This window comes from Mirounga leonina, unplaced genomic scaffold (genome assembly GCF_011800145.1).
Source record: "Mirounga leonina isolate KUSES-001 unplaced genomic scaffold, KU_Mleo_1.0 Mir_54, whole genome shotgun sequence".
NCBI lineage: Eukaryota > Metazoa > Chordata > Mammalia > Carnivora > Phocidae > Mirounga > Mirounga leonina.
The window spans coordinates 9,861,639-9,883,644 of NW_023270812.1; the positions used below are offsets into that span (position 1 = coordinate 9,861,639).

Consider the following 22,006-nt stretch of genomic DNA (forward strand, 5'->3'; position numbering starts at 1 on the left):
TTCCAGGTGGGACCACAGAAAGGAGGGTGTGCACGTGCTGGCTGGGGGTGGGGAAGCAGGGAGGGTACGGACTGGACAGGCTGGGACGGCGGCGTCCAGGGAGCTGGGTCTGCGCGGAGCCACCACTTCTAACAGGCAGTAACTCTAACTCTTGTTTTTAGATAATGCCATGAACAAAGAGACCCCGGACTTGGCTGGGCTTCACCCCGGGGTGGGGGTGGAGTGGGGGAGACTCTGGACCCTGCAAATGAGATCTCCCAGCAGCAATGACCAGCGCCCTGACATGACTGTCCCCCAATTGTCCTGCTTTTCTTATCAATAATCTTGAGTAGAAACTAAAGAAAAATGGAATTAACCTAAAAGAATGAATCAAGACAAATATAACAATGAGTCATTAAATAACACTTAGGACATAAATAAATGTTCTTTTTTGGCAAATTTTCTAGGTTGGTGGGTATTTTAAGTTTTACTGAGGAAAACAGATGTAAATTTTATGAACTGGCTGGAATCACTGGAACATTTTTCCACAGCTTTCTCTTCCTCCTCCAAATCAACTCTAAGTCGATATGCAGTTCATATTTGTAATCTAAAAATTGATATAGAGTTCTCTGTGTGTTCTGAGAAACGTTGGAGGGCATGAGGACTACAACAACAAGCCACATCTTCATCATGTTTGAAATATTAAATCCTGTGGCATACAATGAGCCCAGAGAGCAGGGGTCGAGACCCCACTGTGTCCCCAGCTCTGTGCTAACACCACGGAGACTCTGAGCCCTTGTCCTTGGAAGGAAGATCAAGGATTGAAGACACACACATAGAAGGAAGAAGCTGGAGCCTTATTTTACACCATATACAAACACTGACTTAAATCAAAGACCTAAACATAAAGCCTAAAAGTATAAAACCCTTAGAAGAAAACAGGGAAGAGCTTTATAACATTAAATTTGGCAATGTCTCCTTGGATAGGACACCAAAAAAACAGCAGCAGAGGAAAAATACATATATTGGACTACTCAAAATGGAAAACTGCTGAGGACCAAAGGCCACAATCAACAGAGTGAAAAGGCAACCCACTGGATGGGAGAAATATCTGCAAATCCTACATCAGATAAGAGGATAATACCCAGAATGTTCAAAGAATTCCCACAACTCAACAACAGCAACAATAATCTGATCAAAAATGGGCAAAGGACTTGCATAGACATTTTTCCAAAAAAGATCTCCGAACGGTCAATAAGCACATGAAAAGATGCTCAACGTCACCAACCATTATGGAAATGCAGACCAACGCCCATGGGATGCCACTTCACATCCATTAGGAAAGCTACTGTCAAAAAAACCCCAGAATATAACAAATGTCAGCAAGGATGTGGAGACTGTGGAACCTTTGGTTAGAAATATAAAACAGGGCAGCTGCTGTGGAGTTTCCTCAAAAAATGAAACATAGAAACACCATGTGGCCCAGCAATTCTACTTCTGGGTATATACACAAAAAAAAGTGAAAGCAGAAATTGGAACAAATATTTGTACACTCATGTTCAAAGACACATTATTCACAATAGTCCAAAGATGCAAACAAGAAGTGTCCATCAGCAGATGAATAAACAAAATGTGGTTTATACATACAATCTGATTTAGCCTTAGAAAAGAAGGACATTCTGACACCTGCTACAACACGGATGGACCTTGAGGACGTTATGCTCAGTGAAATAAGCCAGTCACAAAAGTCAAATCCTGTAGGATCCCACTTATATGAGGCACCTGGAGTAGTCAAAATCATAGAGACGGAAAGTAGAGGGTGTCTATTTCTATGGGGGGAGGGGAGGGACTGAAGGAAGGGGACATGGAGAGTTATTGCTTATGGGTACAGAGCCTCAGTTTTGCAAAATAAAAGATGTTTTCTGGATGGTCAGTGGTGATGGTTGCACAACAGTGTGGATGAACTTAAAGCCACTGAACTGTACAGTTAAAAATGGCTAAGACGGTAAATTTTATGTGTATTTTACCACAATTTTTGAAATATCTCACCCAAAGAATGACATCACTGGTCCAGAGTATAAAACATCTCTCTCAATACGTGTACAAGAAAGAAGCTATACCAAGCTCATAGACATCTCTCTGCAAGGCAATGAAACAAGGACGGTTGTCTTAGAGGCACAGTGTGGTGAATCCACACCAGTGTGCTTTCTCACGGGTGTGCTTCTGTTGTGGGATCTGACACGTTCCCTCCACCTGGTATTGTCTCCCTCCCTTCTCGATCCTGAAAGCAGGTCTGGTATTTGGGCTGCTGCCTTAACTCCCTTCTCCAGGCTCCCGCAGCCATGACATTCCATCCTGACTCCCATGTTAATTTTTATGAACTTTTATTTGAAATTTGGGACATTCTTTCTTCTTTCCCCCTCCCTTCTAGACTAAAACCTTTTCTTGGCCCTTTCTGTCACACTAGAGTCCTGACCACTGAACTCCTCTGGCCAGATGCTCTCTCTTCCTTGGAGCTGGACCATGCCACACAGTTGGGAGTGTTACTTCTATGATGAAAGGCCTCCTTGGAACCACAGCGATACCAACAGTCTGACTGCAGACACTGGGGTATGCCTCCCAGCTCTCCAGCCTCACCCCTGCAAGACGGGAGCACAGCCCTTCCAGTGGCAGGGGAATCAAATCCCTGCAAGTCACTGCCCTCAGCTAGGAGATCCCCTTCACCCAAGAGCTCGTCCCCTTCTGGGGGGGGTACCAGTGTTGGGGTATAATGACCTGGTCCCTGCCCTCTTGATTAGGATTGACAAGGCCTTTGCTGTGGCTACCTATGTGCACACTGCTCCTTCTGCCCAGTCTCTCCCCTCACTCCCCACAAGTATGGACCCCGAGAGCACTCCTATGAAACTCCCTCAAAGGCAGGTCTTCATTTCAGAATCCCAGTTCCAAGCAGCCAAAACCAGAAGCCCCATCACAGACTCGTTTCCTCAGGATCCTTCCTCAGCTATGTTGGATCCATGGAGGTCACGACCACTGTGCATCTCTAAAGAAGCAGGTGGACTTTCTAGGCCTGGCCGGTAGAAGTGAGGACCACACCTCTCACTCGAATTTACCTTTAAACTTCTTTCATGTTTCTAACAACCATCACTCCTCCCCCACCTCTGCCAAAAAAAAAAAAAATCAACTCTGAGGAAAATGAGAACATAGTGCCTTGAGCTCATGCTCTTGCCCTTCTCTGCACCTCCTTACAGGAGCATCTTCCTACAGAACAAGGGCTTTACACTTCCTGGTAGGAGTTCTTTTAGGGCATACATCCTCTTTCCTCTTTCCCTGGCTGTATTCTTCCTCGCCTTCCCCATGCCTGGTCATAGCAGCAAAAGGTAATAGAGAGAAATTCCTCCAAAACTGAGAAGGGAAATTACAGCAGGAAGCATTTCAAACAAACTATATTCTACCACATACACATACATATATACGCACAATCTCAAAATTACATACTGCGGATAGGTAGATAAAAGATAGATAGAATGACTGATTGATAAATAGATAATAGAAACAAGTTGATGATGACGATAGGTAGCTGATAAGTAGATATTTAAATAATGACAGGGGCACCTGGGTGGCTCAATCGGTTAAGCACCTGCCTTCAGCTCAGGTCATGATCCCAGGGTCCTGGGATCAAGCCCCATGTTGGGCTCTCTGCTCAGCAGGGAGTCTGCGTCTCCCTCTCCCTCTGTCCCTTTCCCCACCACTCATGAGCTCTCTCTCTCTCAAATAAATAAAATCTTTAAATAAGTAAAGGACAGTCTAAATTAATGAAAACCATGAATCATATGTTTTCTAAATATACACTTATTACTTCCAAGCACACATAATCAAAGGAACTAGAAGCTGGAAAAGCACTGTGGAGCCAAAGCGTTTCCATGATGCCTTAAAGAGCAGAATTTATTTATAATGTCCCCATTAAAATGTTTCATCGTAAATAGATCTTGCCAGCGTATTTGAAAACAGCTTGCTCTTTTATGTAAGACAACTTAATTAGCCTAATTAAGATGCTTCGTGACGTTTTTCTTCCATGACAATGCAGATCATCCTAACAGCGAGCATTTACAGCGTGCTCACTGTGTGCGGGCAGTTAGCCAAACTTTCGCTCAGTATTTCCTAATTTAATCTCACAACTATGAAGTAGACACAAATCTTATCTGCACTAACAGATGATGAACCTGAAGCAGAGGTCACAGAGCGAAAAAGGTGAAATAAATTCAGAGGAGCACAGAGGATTTTCAGGGCAGTGGAACTACTTTGTAAGATATCGTAATGATGGATGGATGTCATCATGCATCGTCCAAACAGCACCATGCTCTATCCTTCATGCAAACTTTGGCTTTGGGTGACTGTGATGTGTCAATGTATGTTCATCGACTGTAACAAATGTACCACTCTGGAGGGAGACAGTGATAGTGGGAGAGGATGTGCATTAGTGGGGCCAGGGACTATTTGGGAAATCTCTGTGCTTTCTGCTCAATTTTCTGTGATCCTAAAACTGCTCTAAAAATAAAAGGGAAAACAATCTGGTGGGACTTCAGTTGGCACTGCATTGACTAGCAAAATCAATTTGGAAAATGAACACCTTAATAATATTGAGTCTTCTGGTCCATGAATATGGTATGTCTCTATTAATTTACGTCTTCTTTAATCTTTCAGCAGTGTTTTTTTCCCCAGCAGTATTTTATAGTTTTCAGTATATAAACTTGGCATAGATTTTGTTAGATTTATCCCTGTGTGTTACAGTCTTTGCAGGCTATTGCATATAACTTAATTTCAATTTCCAATTCTTATTGGTAATATCTAGAAGTACAGGGAGCAGGGAGGGATTCCTGACCCCTTCACAGCAGCTAGCCTTTAGCTGCCCCACAGACAGGATCCCTCCATGGTCCTGAGCATTGGAGGGAGCATGAGGCTCCTCCCATGGTCTTAGGCCTTTGCATCCTGTGAGAGAAGTCTAGCAGCTGGGTTGGGTCTCCCTCCAGTCATGCCCTGGCCCCGATCTTTCTCACATACCTCCAGGGAAGGCCCATGGAGAGGAGATGCAAGGAGTGTGGGCTCCCGTATGCCTGGGGCCCCCAGATTCTAAACTGGTGCAGAAGCCCACACTCAGCTGTTTTGTTTTTACCCACTTCCATGACTGTTTCTTCCACCTGTTCTCTGCCACAGGTGAAATAGATCATGTCCCAGCCCTCCTCGAAGGCGCTTGTCATCCTTTAGGATAAAGCTCCCTGGTTGCCTTACTCTCTGATGGGTTCAAGGAGAGGTATGACTTTGTAGCTCACCTGGCTTTTTCTCATTCTCAAGAACATTTTCTTTATGACTTTCTGCATCCTAAGCAGAACCAGAGCACCAAAGTCTTTTGTTGATGCTGTTTGTTTGCTTGCTTTGAACCAATAATGTATCTGAGTATCTTTCCCTTCAGAAGTAAATAAAGTTTTCACATGAGAAAAAACAATCAAGAAGCAGAATTTGCCCTAATTTACAATTAACTTAAGACCTCTTTTTAATTCCTGCTTTCAAGGCACACAAAAATTATGTTGACTCTATTCATGATCAAGTACTCATTGACCAAGGCTCTAGGTCACAAACCCCAAATCCCTGTCTGGTAAACAAGGTATGTCTGAGTCACGAACGGAGTACTTTTGGTATTTAAAAGCTTCGTATGAAGAGGTCAGCAGCTAATGCTCTTTGTTAAAATTAAAATTAATTAATTAAAATTAATAGCTAAACATCAATGCCCTGTCCAACAGAGGTACAATTTAGCTGTAACTGATTTTTTTCATGGAAGTAAAATAACATGGACAGAAGGGTAGGTAGCCCTTAACTTATAAAGTGAGATGCTTTTGACCTTCCTAATCTAATGGTTTAGGGGAAGGCAGAATGAAAGCCTCCACCTGTCAGTCATAATGGGCACTGTTCTTATGTAGGAAAATGTTAAGTTTCAGGGGGAAAAAATGAAATATTTAGCAGTGAAATGTATGGTTCATATACTTTACCTAAAAATACTTGAGCAAAAAATACTAACAAAAAGTAATCTACAAAAATATGACTTATTCCACATTCAAAATCCTCCAGTTGCCCCAAGAAACATGTTTTACAGTTGGTTTCTTCAGATCAGGACTCAGCCTGGAAATACACATTACATTTTATTCTCTTTTGTCCCTATAATATGCAATTGTCCTTCCTGGTCTTTTGCTTCAGACTTGTGAAGAGAACAGACCAGCTGTCCCATAGACAAGCCCACTGTGAATAACGGCACCCAGAGAGCTCCACACGGGGAGCCCTGAAGCCTGTGAATGGGTTACCTTCCGTGTTTAGGTTAAGGATCTTGAGATGGGGAGACTATCCTGAATCATACAGATGGGTTTGATTCTGGGGGGAGGCAGGAGGGTCAGAGTCAGCAGATGGGAGGGTGGAAGCAGAGGGCAGGGTGGGCCAAGGAACTAAGACACCTCCAGAGGCTGGAAAAAGCAAGAAAGCTGATTCTGGAATGGAACGCAGCCCTGCCAACACCTAGATTCTAGCACTTCTGACCTCCAGATCTCTAGGCCTTTGTGGCTTGGAACCCTCACCTGTGTGGTCATTTGTTACCATGGCAATCAGAAGCGAACACAACCACCGCTTGGGTTCCCTGTGAGCTGAATCACAGTGCTCTCCACCTTGTTGCTTTCTTTGTGTTTTCCCTACGAACTTGGCCGCTTTGTTTAAAGTAACTTTCTGCCTTGTCCTTAGGAATGTATCATGGTGTGCCTTGTACTGTAATTATCAGTTCTTCTATCCAACAGAAACCCTGAAGCCAGGGGACATGAGTCATTCATCACTACGTCTTCCAAACTGCCCTTTGCAGGACAGCTGCTGAAGAAATATTTCCTAGATAAGTGAATAAATATTTGCTATTTGTAGAGCAACCTTTAAGGAAGGTAAAAGGAGAAGGAATGAACAGGAATGGGGGAATGTGCCATATCTGAGAGTTTAGTTACTTTATATTATTTTCTAAATGTAAAACTAAATGGACTTGCTTCTCGCCTTATAATAGAGACGTTTGAGTAGTTCAGTTTACCAACTTAAAAACGGTTGCCAGTCACCAGGGTCCTCATCAGAGGGAGGCAGAAGGACCACAGTCAGAGGGAGATGTGAGGGCCGAAGCAGACATCAGAGCAGAGACGCGATGCCGTGCCGTCAGCTCTGAAGGTGGACAGGGCCGGCAGCCCAGGGTGTGGACTGAGATAAGAAAGCGGGCTCTGCCCTGGAGTTCCCACAAGGAATTCAGCCCTGCCAATGCCCGAGCTGAGCCCAGTGACTGTGGGGGTCTGCTCTCCCGAGCCGTAAGATCATAAACTCATGCTGCTTAAAAATAGTAATAACTAAAATAGAAAATGACAAATATCTACCCTCCCAATAGATCATGAGTTGAATTATTGAATAAATTAGTATTCTCCATACATAGAGCAAAATACCTGTGATGGAGCAATGACTACAGATATTAGCAACAAGACAAATCCATGACCTAATGCCAGTCGCTTGGAGAAAAAATGGATTTGGAAGTCAATGACATTGTTCTCAGAGACTGCCCAGTCTACTGCACTGCTTCTAGGAAAAGCCTTTTCTAAGTGCATCTTGCCCTTGTTCTGAGGGTTCCCTGCTTTGGGGACTCAAGGTGTGGCCTGAAGACCAGAAGCACCACACCCCTGGGGAAAAGGCTGATTAGAAATGCAGACTCTCAGGCCCCCCGAGACCTGCTAGGCCAGATCTGCAGCTTTATCAGACTTTCCAGCTGACGGTCAGACTTGCGAGTGAGCACGCCCCGTCAGGGAGCAGGCCCGCCTCCGTCCCCTCTGCCCTCCTCCGGACCTGAGCAAGCTGGGGCAGCCCGGGGACATGCTGCAGGGCGGCCAGACCCAGGGAACAGAAGGCTGCACAGTGCAGGTAGGCCAGGGCTGGGCGAAGGCAGGGTTCTGGGTTGACTTCTTTTTTTATTTTTATTTTTTTATTTTTTATTTTTAGATTTTATTTATTTGAGAGAGAGAGAGAATGAGAGAGAGCACGAGAGGGAGGAGGGTCAGAGGGAGAAGCAGACTCCCTGCCGAGCAGGGAGCCCGATGCGGGACTCGATCCCGGGACTCCAGGATCATGATCTGAGCCGAAGGCAGTCGCTTAACCAACTGAGCCACCCAGGCGCCCTCTGGGTTGACTTCTACATGCGCCTTGACAACCCCACAGCAATACTCCAGGTCCCCGGGGTCCGTCAGCCGCGCTCGTGAGGCCTACTGCCAACCGTCTTCCAGTTTTCCATAGTGAGCGTGCTGGCTTTTCGTAAATCTAGCAGAGCCGCTTCACTGGTCACGAAGGATGGAGCGCACGGCCTCCCCGTACTTGAAAAGAAAGCTGCGTATTCCCACTCCTCCCTGTGTTGTTAAAGGTGTCTGCAAGCCCGAGCCCCCGCCGCGGCCTTCTGGTCACGGAGGCCGCCCCGCTCTCTGGGAGGCAGCGGCCGCGGGGCCCGTCAGGTGTCGGGAAGGGGCAGAAGACGCGGTTTCCTAGGCCTGCAGGAAGGCAAGATGAAAGCCCAAGAAAGGAGCCTAACTGCAGAGCAAGAAAACGTAAAAATTAAAAAGCTCTGAGCCCGTGGCTCTTTCGACACGCGTTGTCCCCACCACGCTGGCCGCCCCTGGCCCCCCACCGAGGCACACCGCAGTGAAGTCAGGAGAGGGCCCGGGATGGGGGCCTCGTGGCTGAGAACAGGGGAGGGTTTCTGCAGCATGTGTGAGGATTTGTGTTTTATTCCCTCCTCCTGCTGCCATGTAAGCATCATCCCCCACGACCACGCTCCAAGAGGGACAGGGACTGACCGAGGGGGAGAGTTGTGCCGGCGGAGGTCGGGTGTCTGAGGCAAAGTCACCCCAAAACGTGCTCTCATCCCAAACTAGGCACCCCCAGCACCGGGAGCTTGGGGTTGCCCAAAGTCAGAGGGAGCCCCACACGCTGCTTGGTTGGTGTGGAAGAAACTGCTACAAACCTAGTCAGTGTACACGCGTGGGTTTTAGTTCATGCCCTAAACAGCAGGGTCTGCACCAAAGACTTTGAGCCCCAGACCCATGAGGCCAAGAAAACTGAGTTTCTCAAACATTGTATTTGTTATGGGTTGAACTCTACCCTCAAAAGTCCTAAGCCCCAGGACCTCAGCACATGACCTTATTTGAAAAGAGGGTCACTGCAGACATAATTAGCTAAGAAGTCAGTCATCAACTGGGTGGGCTCTAATCCAATGTGATGGACTCCTTGTGTAAAGACACAGGGAGAACATCCCGTGAGGACGGAGGCAGGGACCCGGCCACGTGTCCACAAGCCTGGGAACAGGGAGACAGCCGGCAACACCGGGCTCGGGAGGCACCTGCAGGGGGCTCTCCCTCCCAGCCTGGAAGGAAGCGACGGCTGGCTCCTCGAGGTCAGCCGTCCAGCCTCCAGAACTGTGGGCATGAATGTCTGCTGTCTGAGCCCCATCTGTGGAGCTGACACCGCAGTCTGGGAAGGAGCCCCGGCTGCCCGGCTGCCTGGATGCCGTACCCGGGCAGCCGACAAACACCTGCTAGCCGTGCACTGCACCCCGCCGCTCGCCTGCACCGGCCTCCCGGAGGCTACTCTTTCCGCATGAGCTCCAAGGGAGGGTCCTGCTTAGAAGTCCCCGCAGCTTCCCAGAAAATCCAGAGTAACACCCAGAGACCTGAGCCGGGTCCCCACGGCCCTGCACCCCGCCTTCTCCACGCGGGGCTCCCGCGCTCCCCCGGCCGCCACACCCACCCCGCGCCTGGAACTGTCTTCCCCACGTTCCTTAGCTGGTGTGTCCCCTCATTCAAGTCCCAACCCAAACCCCACCAGCCCAGAGGGGCTTCTCCACACACCACTCTGCCGACATGGCCCCCCTCACTCTCCATCCCCACTGCTCTCCCTATACCACTTGGAATGGAATGGTCGCCTTTAGTTGCTTATTTGAAAGAACACTAAAATGGAAGGTCCATGCAGCAGAGACTTTAGTCTGTCTGTTATCTGAGTCACTGAGTCCCCAGAGCCTGGCACAGTGCCAGGCACACAGTGCTCACTCAGACATTTGCCGGGGGAATTGAGGAGGAGGGAGGGTGGGAGGAAGTGGGGGGGAGGGGAGGGCTGGCTCCCACCAGGCGTGCGCCCAGGGCCTGTGGTCCCCCACATCCCCGGAGACCCTCGTCATTTCGAGAAGAATCTAGAAATCACCCTCTGGTATTTATCCTATTACTCTGGAAAAAGGCGTTTATGTGTCTGAATCCTCAAAGATTATGATTTCCTGAAGAACAGGAGGTCTTACTCATGTTTCTGTCAAGCCTAAAATAGACAGTAGATGCTCCCCAAACTAGGTCTTCAAAGAGACTTCAAGTTCTTTGCATATAAGTTGCGCCCACCGCTTGCTCCCTTCGTTCTGGGGAGGATGGGAACCGGGGTAGGGCCGAGGGACCCGAGCCCCCCACCAGCACCCAGGGAAGCGGGGCCAGAACAGAGACGGAGGGCAGAGACGCTGCCGACGCCCAGCTGGCTGCTTACTCAACACGCATTTGGCACTGAGGGGTGTTTTGGTACTACATCTTGGAGAAAAATATGTCTTAACGATTCCCTAGAGAGGTTTATGACTCACATAAATTGCAAAGTCTGTGTCTCCACACTCAGCTCACAGCTGCACCTGTTACATGAGTATAGTTCTGCTGTTTTACTCTTTATTCCCTCAAAATATCTGAACGGTCATACACTACACAATTTTCCACCTGATACTTTGAATTTTACCCCCACACATAGAGCATCACTATGGAGGATACAGGTATCCTCTCTTACCATAAATACTCAAATTATCCATCTGAGGTTAACAGAAGATAAGGAACTTCTGTAATTCTTGGATGTTTTGGTACACATAGAAACCAATTCTGTATTTTCCCACTTTGAAGAGAGCGGGAGAGAGAATTCTGAAAAGAGGAAAGGGGAGAGAATCCCAGTGTGACAATGTAGAGCCCCTGAGTTCCCCCACAGCCCCAGGAAGCATGGATATGGCTGCAGGGACGCTGCCCGAGGCCTCCCGTGTGTGGGCCGGGGAGGCACCTGTCACCTTGCTTTAAGCCCAGAGGAGAAGACAAGCCACAGCGTCTGACCTGGGCCCTGATCCCATTAGCCAAAAAACCATCAGCCACCATCAGCTACACCAGGGGATCAGAGATTCTAGGATTAGAAAGCACAGCAGCGTGAATAGCTTTGGCTTGAAATTCCCTTATTTGTTGGCTCTGCATCATACTGAGCGAATCACAGCATTTTCGGTGCCTCAATTTCACCACCTGAGAAACCGAGGGCAAGTAAGGGACCTCCCTCTCACCTCTCTGCGGCTCAGCAAGGACGGAAGGTGATAGAAATCAGATTCGCGTTAAGAGGCGGCGTTCTTATTCCAGCGAGTCACTGGGCTTCCTCTCTGGTGGGACTGGTGTGCCATCCTTCCCTGGGGGCTCAAACACAGGAGGCCCTAGAGGACACCCCACACTTGATCTTAGGGCTTTTTCCAAGCCCTGCTCTGGGCTGAAGTGCAGCTTTAACGAGGTGTTTGCTTCGCGATTTAGCAGCCACCCGGCCACGGGTATTGCTGGCTGTCATGGATGGGTCAGCACCCTTGGCCCCGGACAAGCAGCGTCTTATGTGACCGGCCACCACCTCCGCTGCTGGCCTGTCCCCCGCGGCCACCTGCTTGTTCACCCCGCCTCCAGCCCGGACACAGACCGTGCGGGTAATTTGCTCTGCTCGCCCAAACACGGGCCCGCGTTGCCCCCGGGCAGGGTGTTCTAAGACAGCGGGACAGGGTCCCCGGGGGGCGCGCAGGGCCAGCACAGTCGAGGCGGTCCTTGTACCGCCAGAGGGAAAGCCCCCCAGAAACGGGCCGGCTGCTGGCTCTGTCACAGAAGCAGAAAGACGAGCGTCTCGGCCGCGGAACCAGCCGCGGCCGTCCTCCCGCGGCCAGCGGTGACGGGCGCGAAGGCCCGGTGGGGACGGGACGACCCGCCGCGGGGCTGGGCGCGTGGGAAGAGCCGACCCCTGGTCTCGCGTGGAGGCTCGCAGAGAGCTACCGCCGACTCCGTGGCATGCTGCAGCAATTTCCCCGACGAGATGGCCCATCTTCCTCCACCTCTGCCCCAGTCAGCGCGAGTGCGGGGTGCTGCCGAGCCGGCCGGGGCCAAGCACAGACGGGCTTTCACGGGCTCAGCCCACGACCCTTCCTCCAAACACATGCTGGGTACAGCGCCTTCTCCAGAGTCTCCCTGAGGCCTGAACGCAAGCCTGTGTTTTGCCGGACGGAAAAACGGAAAGCAGCAGGAACGAAAACGGGCTGACGGGGCGGAGGTGACGTGGGCGACGCCAGCCGCAGGAGACGTGACGAGCACCCGACAGGCAGGCAGAGACTGAGCAGGGCTCGGAAGACCGACCATCTCTGTTCCAAACTGCTAACTCTCGCTTTCAACTGTAATTGCTTTGCTCTTAATTGCTTTATTAGTTCTGAGGCTTCATTATTCTTCTTGTCTCATTTCTATTCAAACCAGTTTGGATTGTTTCTTCTTTTTTTAAAGGAACAATGGAACCCTGTCTAGATCCCCAGGGCGAGACAGGTAAGAGAAGATACGCTGGAACCTACAGGTGATCAGGGTGGCTCAGCCCCGACCCCGGTGACATCCCACTCTGACCATGACTTTAGCCCAAAGGGTTCTGATAACACTTTTGGGTTGTTCTCTCCTTCAAGCATGAAGGGTCCTCCATGCTCCCCCAAATCTCTTCCCTGGCCTTGCCCCCAAGCAGAGAAATCAAGGGGCCCAAGCTGTATCTGCTTGGAAGTCAGGCTGCTGGTCATTAAAGGAGGTCACGCTGACAGAACATCCTGCCCCAAATAACCGCCATTGGTCCACCTGACCCCTGAGGAGAGGCCAGGGGCCTGGCAGTGGGGACTGTATCTTCAAGCATCCTCAGACGGGCCGCAGTTGTCTGCTCTGCCCTGGTACCCCCCTCTGCCCCCGACAGAGCTCTCCACCAAGAGGTAGCTGACCTCAGCAGATGCCACCCCCCCACACACTGTTCTGCCTACAGATGCCAGAATCTCTGCTATCAAAACCCGGAGTAGAAGCTCAGGGGGGACAGGGAAACACCCCAGTCATCTTGAGGAAATAAAGTAAAACCATGCCAATGTGGAGAATAACTTATCTGGACCTTGTTTCTGAAGTCGACAAGAAAGTGGTCTTTATTAATAACATAACCCTGATATCTAAGCACTTTAAAAATGCATACACCGAATTCCAGTATTTTTCACAGGTTGTTCTGTGAAATTAGGAACTTGTCTAAAACACCTGTGTCTGTGATCCAGAGACAGAAGGTTAAGGGTTGTGTGGGTACGCGAAGTCTGGGGCTGAGCGGTGCTTAGAGGCCTGGCTTCCGCATCCTGGAAGGGGCCCTCTCCTTCCTGCCTCCCCACACCACACCACACGCCACTGCCCCCAGGGACCAATGACAGGGCTCCTGTGTGGAGCCCCAAGGGGCTTCCCAGACACCTAGGCTCAGTCACCCGTGGACTAATCCTGCACTGTGTGCCCAAGCGAAGCATGTGATTCTGCAGTCAACCATGTACTCTGGTAGGGTCCTAAATCCTCACCTCCCACCCAGCTTTGCAACACATAACCTGCAAAAGGAGACAGGGAACAGGAGTGCAAATCTCACAAAGCAGGCGCCTCCCACACATTCACGGGTCAACTCTCTGCTCCCGGATTTCCCTTCCAGGACTGTGAGTCCCTCCCAATAACCCCTGAAAGACACAGCTGAAGAAACGTTTCCTGACGCGATCAGCTGAGGGTTTTTTCTTTTGCAAGGGCACCCTGGGTAGGGGGCAGCCTTTCCCTCTGCAATGGTGAGGAGAGGCACGTGGCACTCACACCCACTTCCTGTCTCAATTGCAATCTTTATTCTAGACGTTCTTCCATGGACGGAGCCATGATGTGAAATACAACTGGACGAGAACCACACATTGAGATATTTATACATAAGATGTCCCAAGTGTGTTCTATGCTTTAAAATGTATCCTTATGAAGACGCCACACACAGTCACCGAATCAGAGTGACCACAAGGCCACAGCGGCTCCTGAGTCCCCTCCCGTGTCCCCTCCCGCATGCCTCCAGGATGCACCCACTTTCCTTGTCATCTTTCCATGTTGGGCACCATGTTCTGCCCACCGGGCGTCAATAAATATTCTTGATTGAATGAACTGTTGTTGATTTGAATTTTTTTTTCCTAAATAGGGTTTTTCATCATCATACACGTCAGACTGGCCAACGGTGTGAAACTTTTCTGCTCTGACTTCCCTCCCGTGTCTGAGCCATAAATCCTTCAGTTACAGGAGACCCCGCAGTTCCACTCTGAAGGCCCAAGAGGACGCACAAGGAAGCGCTTGCTTCCCACCAACCCTCAGACAGTTGTGAAAACACCCATCTGCTGTGGCTGGACCTGCATGTTGCTTCCAGCATCGTCTATCAGAAACCTCAGGAAGCAGCCCGCTATGTCTCAGGGGCCCCGCAAACACCACGAACCTGTCACATAGCAACATTGCGTCCTGCAAAATACTCCTAAAACTTGTTCGGAAATTCTTCCTTCGTTTATTAAGAGTCAAAGTTAAATTGATATTCTACCATCGGGAAATAGTAATAATTTGCTGTGTCTCACCTCCCATTATCAAAAATAACTTTAAAGAGGTCGAATAATTTTATTGCAACAAATCAGCACCTGCATTTCCACCCAAAATGTTAAGGATAAGACACCCTGAGACTAGGAGATCTTAGGAAATAAATATTGTGAATGAATTAAAAGATTCTCGCTTAGTCTGTTAGGGGCGCCTGGGTGGCTCAGTCTGTTAAGCGTCTGCCTTTGGCTCAGCTCATGATCTCCGGGTCCTGGGATGGAGCCTGTGTTTAGTGGGGAGTCGTCTTCTCCCTCTGCCCCTCCCCCTGTCCGTGCTCATGCATTCCCTCCCTCTCTCAAATAAATAATCTGTTTTTAAAAAAAGATTCTCGAAGTGGGGGAAATCGGAGGGGGAGACGAACCATGAGAGATGATGGACTCTGAGAAACAAACTGAAGGTTCTAGAGGGGAGGGGGATGGGGGGATGGGTTGGCCTGGTGATGGGTATTAAAGAGGGCACGTTCTGCATGGAGCACTGGGTGTTACACGCAAACAATGAATCAAGGAACACTGCATCAGAAACTAATGATATAATGTATGGTGAGTAACATAACATGATGATAAAAAATAATTAAAAAATTAAAAAAGATTCTGTTAATTGCATAAGCACTTTTGAGCACACCCTGTCGCACAGGCATGGCGCTCGGGATGGCCCTACCAGGGGAAGACTCGGCACCAGCTATGTGAGCTCCGCGCTGCAGAGCTTCCTGAACCGAGCTACTGCTAACATACCACAGCAATCTGCCTGCAAGGAACGCACCGCGGGTTTTTGGTGATCAAAATTCCCACAAATGCCTAGCAAAGTGTAAATAAAGGTGGCAGTCAGGCGTGGCTTGGTTTCTCTGAGACCCTGGGCATTGGACCTTGTTAGTCTGCAAGGAGGGCCTCCTCCCTTATCCACTGGCCCTCCCGGGGAACGTCCAGTTGCCCTGTCCTCTCAGGGAAGTAAGTCTCTGGCTCATAGGCCATTTGGCCTTTCACCTCCGTGAAATTGGCAAAAACAGGGCTACACCTACTCTCCCAGGGAAGGCAAGCACTCCCCAGGCCAAACGTTTTGTTCAAGAACGCTGGAAGCTCCTTGCAAAGCCAGGAGCCGAGCCGGGCTGCTTGCAGAGCAGAGCTGGAAGGCCGCCGGCTAAAGATGAGGCCGCTCTGTGCCCTTTCTCTTTGTTTAACCAACATATCATGTCCTGTGATCATAAGATCCGGTGGCATGGGGCTGAAAATGCAGATTGGCGGGCATGCATTTTGACAGACGTGAAAGACGGTTTTTAGCACCCGAACAGACCATTTTGTAAAGCCAGCAACGTTCACTGATCCACCCCTCCCAGCTACCAGACCTTCCCAGCTGTTTTATAAAAAGCAACAGAATTGCACATCCTACAACTTTTATGCTTTCAAGTGGTGCATCACTGAACAACTCAGGAAATGAAAGATGCTTAATTGCCTTGCCAACCTTCCCCGGCTACGGCGGCCACGGAGGGCACTTCTTCACAAGCGGTCAACGTGCAGCTGCTTCAGCAGAATCCCTTTCCTTTGGCTGTGATTCCCCTTTGGAATGTAGCGCTTTCCTGTCCCAGGCCCCTCAGAGCGTGCTTGCTGGCCCCACAACGTCCCCCACGACCTCGGGGGTGGTCTGGAGCTTTCCGCTCCCTTGAGGGCGAACCCCGTTTCCTGCCGCCCGGGTCAGGCACGTGCCCCACACAGCGTGGAACCCAGGCTGACGTTGCCAGCGACAGCTAATGCCCTTGGCTCTTCCCCACTCCACGCCCCTGCAGGGTGTCCGCTCCACAACCCCCGTCTCCCCTCCTGACCTGCTCCCCACAGAGGGGCCCTTCCCTACTCTGCTCGTGGGGCTCAGAGAGCACAGCCTCACACGTGTTCAGAGGCCTTCCGGCAGGTGAAATTATGTATCACTTCGGTGCCCCGGCTGGTTACTCCACACGCCTGTCTTTATTGGGGATGATACAACATCTCCCTCGGAAAAGCCCATGCCCCAAAACTATGCCTTTTACCTTGGTTTGTGATTTTTCTTCCTGTTTCATGTATCCCTTTTGAGGGAAATGTACTGACTGTCATATACACAGCATACATGTGTGCATGTATGGGTCTGTGTAGGTGGATGTTTACACACATATATTTCACTAAAATAACCGCTCACGGGCTGTTAATTTCAAACTGCCATTCCTCCCTCCACCCCACCTTCCTCCCCAAAGAATCAGGCTATAATAAAACACGTATAATTACTTCTTCCACGGTATCTTTGACGGTGGGCTCCGAGTCCAGGTTAAGATCCTCCTCGGCGGTCTGACAACAAAGATACACATTGAATGGCGTCAGCATGGCAACACTCTTATAAAGAGCATCACACCGGTAATCAATACGAGGGCGAACGAGCTATTCCCTATTAGCGCAGCAGAACAGGACAACTAAGCCAAGGCCCCCTCCCACCTGTGTCTACTTGAAACCTCGTGCAGCTCCAGGCAGGAAATGGATCTTTCCTGCCTGGAAGGAACGCACCGCAGGTTTCCTCCTGCCAGGAAATGTATTCAGCGTAACAGGCGGTGAATAAAGCACAGAGTGTTTGCATCCACAATTGTAAATTACTCCATCAGCCAAGCGTGTATAACTCCGGCCACAAGTGAAAGCAGCAGGTGATTTACTGATTTACGTAACTCCCTGACCAGCAAGGCAGGGCCTATGGATTCGAGTGGGGGTTCAACGACTAACAGACAGAAACAGAGAAGTGACAAATGGAAGGCGTTTGCAACCATTCTTGTTTGGACGGAATCTCTCAGCTGATGCTCAGAGAATGACTAAACTCGGACAGAGTCAAGTTCCTGGCCCATAAACACATAAAGCAGAGTGTTTCTGTAGGGTAAGTCTTCACCAGGAGGGTCTGGGTCTGAGTCTTGCTTACTGCATCATGACTTAAAGCAAACTGCTTAACCTGGGCCTCAGTTTCCCTATATACATCTGGAACGTTAACAGCATCTACCTACTGAGGGATGTGGAGCGAGCTCGAGGAGCAGTGCCAGCCGACTCGCAGCATGGGCACCATTGCCCGCCACCACCCCAAGCCGGCTGGGTCCCTCACTTCCAGGCGGTCTGCTCACCTAGCGGCTCTAAGATAACCAGCAACGGACAAGCTAGGCCGTGAGATGTCGGGGAGTCCTATTTGATCTGCATTGTTTAAAGACAGGGGCTTTTCCTTTCTTTAATGCATGAGGACATCCCAGAAAGGAAGGTCATGCTTATTCCTTTAAAAGAACATGAAAAGGGGATAAATGGGTCAGCGAGCCCCTGTGGGCAGCCTTCCACCACCACCTTACTCATCCTGTCTCCCATTTTCTCACCTTCCCGCCCCACCCCAGGCATGCCCTTGGCCACGATAAAGCCTGCTGAAAGCCAGTAAAACATCATATGTATGCTGCTTTTTAAGGCCAGATTCTTCAGGGATTTTATGGAGGGCCCAGTTTTTAATTAGCATACATTTCTTTGAAAATACATCTCACTAACTGGTCAAATATACCACCCGAAATATTTCAAAACCATTCATAAAACCGCAAATACTCTCCCTCGATAATCAAATGAGTTTCCCCCATCTATGTGCTGAGGCAAAGCTGGTTTATGTAAAGATAACGGTGTGTCCAGTACAGTGAGCCTCAAACCCAGCCCAGGCCAGTTCAAGAAAACAAGGCAAGGGGAGAGCGACTCATAAGTTGGAGAAGAACTGGAATCCCAGAGTGTTGGTCGCTAGCACTGGGAAACCAGCCATTAGTCCTGTTAAATTTGTGCAAAAGCGAATCATAGAATCACTTGCGCCGTATAGCAGATTCTCTTACAGGAAGAGCATGTGAAACTTCTCACGCAAGGATTTTGTGATATTTAATTTGGAGTGCAGAGGCCAAACGTATTCCATGTGTTTTGCCCAATGTCTTGACATGTGAGATATTTTAGTAACATACAACATAAAACATGTGCAAACCTGGAAAGCAAAATAAGCCTGAGTTCCAGAGCACACAGATCTCCCATCTGTGTGGATTCAGAGGACTCCCCCGGACCCGAAGGACTTCGGGACCAAGGCTTCACATTTAACCTTTCCAGAAAAAGCTCTGATTTTCTGGGTTCCAAAGCAATGGGACTGGATGCTCTGTCTCCATAAAGCATACTGCAGAGGGTATGCAATCCTCAAACATCTACCCAGGAAGCTTGAAGAAAATTTTTTTGGCTTTGAGACCATCTGCTTTATCCAATTTTCGTGATTTGTTGTGGCATGTACATCAACCTCAAAACTTTTAAAATTTGCCCTCTAAATGGGGTGGCAAGGCAGTGCTGTCCGTGACATATTTGAATAACATGAATATACTGACTGCTGGTCCATTTTCAGTCGATCTCAGAAATATTTCCGACACCAGCGGCTCCTTAGAGCTTCGGTCAGCAGCAGTGATGTGAAGTCTGGAGCCCCTTGAGAAATTATGCAAAGCCCCTTCGCTTCCCCACTTCTGTCCTCCTTTCTCTGCCCCGAAGCCAAATCCCCCCCCTCTTTGTGGGGCCCAGCTGTGCGGGGGCTGGGAGCTGGGTCTCCACCACAGACATAGTTCGGATTACTAAGAGGGCTTCAGAAAGCACCAGGAAGTCAGAGAACTCCTGGCTAATCGTTCTTAATTCAATTCATTCATTCACTTTCTTTAAAAGCTCAAATCTCTCTCAAAAGAAAAAAAAAAAAAATGAGCCCTGAATTAGCAACCCTTGTAAGTGAGAGGCTCTTTCTAAGGCACTGTCTTGGACGCCAGGAACGACATCCTGGGCAAACAGAACAGTCAATGACATAAAGAGCGGGGGTGTCACCTCTCTAGACTTGGGTGCTAGTCATCGGCAGCAATGGTACATTCTTCCATCAGAAAATAGGCTTCGTATCTATGCAGTGCTCTACCCCCTCTGTCGAACATCAGTGTATAGTACAAGCATTAAGTTAGTCTGGCTCCCCAAAAAAGCACTTTAAAACACTAAGTAAATTCTCTTCTAAAACAGAATCTCCCATTCAGTTTAAAATTGTTACGTGAATGTCTCAACATAGAGGTTGTACATATAAACATAAGTAACATTTAAAAGAAGAATTGAATTTACAGACGTGATGCTGGGATAGGAGATAAGACAAAAATTAAAGCTTGGACTTAGTAAACATTTAGCAAGTTATTAGAATTTGCCATTTGGGAAAGCAATCTGAGTTGCTAGAGACAGCACGGGTACTGTCTAAGAATCCAGTAGATGGTCTAATAATGGACGAGGGACTGACCCTTCACGGACAAATGTGTGTTGATCATCTGTAATTCAAATTAAGGAAATCTAATTCTATGGACCAGACTTCCAGAGAGTTCCAGGTCCCTGGGGAAGCATGTAGTTAAAGAGAATCAGAGGGGACACCCACCAGCCAGCCCTGGGGAGGGGCCACCGACACTTTCATTATCTTTTCTCCTTATTTGTAACAACTCGTCTTTACTGAAAGGCACACACACTATTAACCCTGCATTGTCTTCATGCCTTCTGTTTCTTAGGAAGTCATCACTGTTTTGCCCCTGGTTTCATCCTCGACTGTAGCAAATGGAGATCTTAAAATGTAAAGCCACTTGTTGAAGGAAAATCAAACGGACGCAGATTAGTTTGGAAGCCCGTGAAGACTTCCAAGATACACACATTGCTCGGGAAGCATCCTGAAGTTTGGTTTAAGAGCAACAGTTTCTTCCTTCAACGCACTGGCTTTCATTCATTTAATTTACACCCCACCCAACGCCCCGTGTGTGGGCACCTGTACACATGTTTACATGTATGCACACACGCGCATGCATCCATAGGACACGACATACACAGCCCTGCACACATTAAATATTCAAGCTTCTGTCACATAAAAGTCCCCAGTAAATACGAATCCATTCTATGAGACATGCCGCGAGCCACAGTTAGGCTCCTGCAGAATGCATTCTTCTCTCCTTGGTGCTCACCTCTATTTCCATGGGCTCCACCTCGATCTTCTTCCATAGCTCCAGCAACTGTGCAATCGGCATTTTTTAAAACTTTCCTTTCCGTCTGACCAAGTGCTGGGAGAGAAGCAGCAGGGGCACCGAACAGTGCAGAGAGGGGGCAGACGGGGTGTCAGCGCCCGGGCAGGGGCAGGCAGCGCGGGGAGAGGGGCCCGGCGGGGGGGGGCCGGGGTCCGCAGTATGGCTGCGGGGCGAGCGGGCTGCGCGCCGGGCCGACGAGCCGAGCCCAGACCGCAGGGCGAACCTGCGCTTGCAGCCTCCGCGCGGCTTCCCGGCCTCGCCCCTCCCCCCTCCATGGCCACTCCCTCCTTCCCTCCCCCCACTATTTTACCTTAATTAGCTCTAAATGATGGGTGCAAGTTGGGTCTGAGGATGCCGCTGCCATAGAAACTGCATAGCAACCAGGGGCTGGGAAGAGGGGAAGCGAGGAGGGGGCCCTGCGGCAGACTCTGCCCTTCTCCCTCGCGGCGCGGCACACGCGCGCGCACACACGCGCGCCCCCACACCCCCTCCCTCGCCAACCACTCCCTAAGCCCCACGAGACCCCCGTTAGCCCGACACGGGGGTGAGGCAGGAAGCCAGGTGCAGGGGAGCGGCTTGTCCTGCTCGGACACTGAAGAAAACCCTGGTGTCGGAACTGCCGCGCACCGGGCAGCAGAAGCAGGGCCTCCGCTTCCTCCCAGCCGCCCACCCCATCCCGAGCGCTGGGCCCCCGCAGGAGAGCAGCAGGGCCGGGCCGCAGGAGCGCGCGGCCGGGGGAGGGGGAGGGGGAGGGGGGCGGCAGGGGCTGCGGCCCCCGAGGCCCCGCTCCCCGCGCGCCGGCGGTCCCGTCCAGCCCCCTCGCCTGGGCGCACGATCCTGGCCCCGGCGGCCCAGCCCCGAGGCGGCCGAGGCTTGGGGCGGGGCGGGGGGATCCAGAGCAAAGTGGGCTGGTCAAACCGCCAATCACAGCACCTGTCCAAGTCAGGACAAGAGTTGGTGGGGCGGATATTAATTCAAACAACGTAGGGTCAATCGTTTACCAAGTTCCAGGGAGAATGTTGTGCGCATCTTGCACATTTTCTCATTTAACTTCCATCTAATGGGGATTTAACAATCCAGTTTCATAGATGAGAAAATCCTGAGGCTCACAGAGAAGGAACGTGCCCGAAGGCACCCACCACAGGGCAGG

The 22,006-nt window shown here is 49.8% G+C and overlaps 2 long non-coding RNA genes across 3 annotated transcripts in view; one reads left to right on the forward strand and one right to left on the reverse strand.

Moving 5' to 3' along the window:
* Positions 1-21,179, reverse strand: part of LOC118001817 — a 35,028-nt gene extending 13,849 nt beyond the window's left edge. The window contains exons 1-3 of the long non-coding RNA XR_004676848.1: positions 21,167-21,179; positions 20,797-20,892; positions 17,042-17,101 (exon numbers count right to left, since the gene is read on the reverse strand). This is a non-coding gene — a long non-coding RNA (uncharacterized LOC118001817). The remainder of the gene's footprint in view (positions 1-17,041; positions 17,102-20,796; positions 20,893-21,166) is intronic.
* On the forward strand, positions 7,812-14,307 carry LOC118001816. Of its 2 annotated transcripts, XR_004676846.1 has the most exons (4): positions 7,901-7,950; positions 11,649-11,812; positions 12,648-12,686; positions 14,031-14,307. It is a non-coding gene; the product is annotated as an uncharacterized LOC118001816 (long non-coding RNA). The 2 variants fall into 2 exon arrangements; XR_004676847.1 differs by lacking the exon at positions 11,649-11,812 and having other exon boundaries at positions 7,812-7,950.
* Positions 21,180-22,006: the final 827 nt, after the last annotated feature.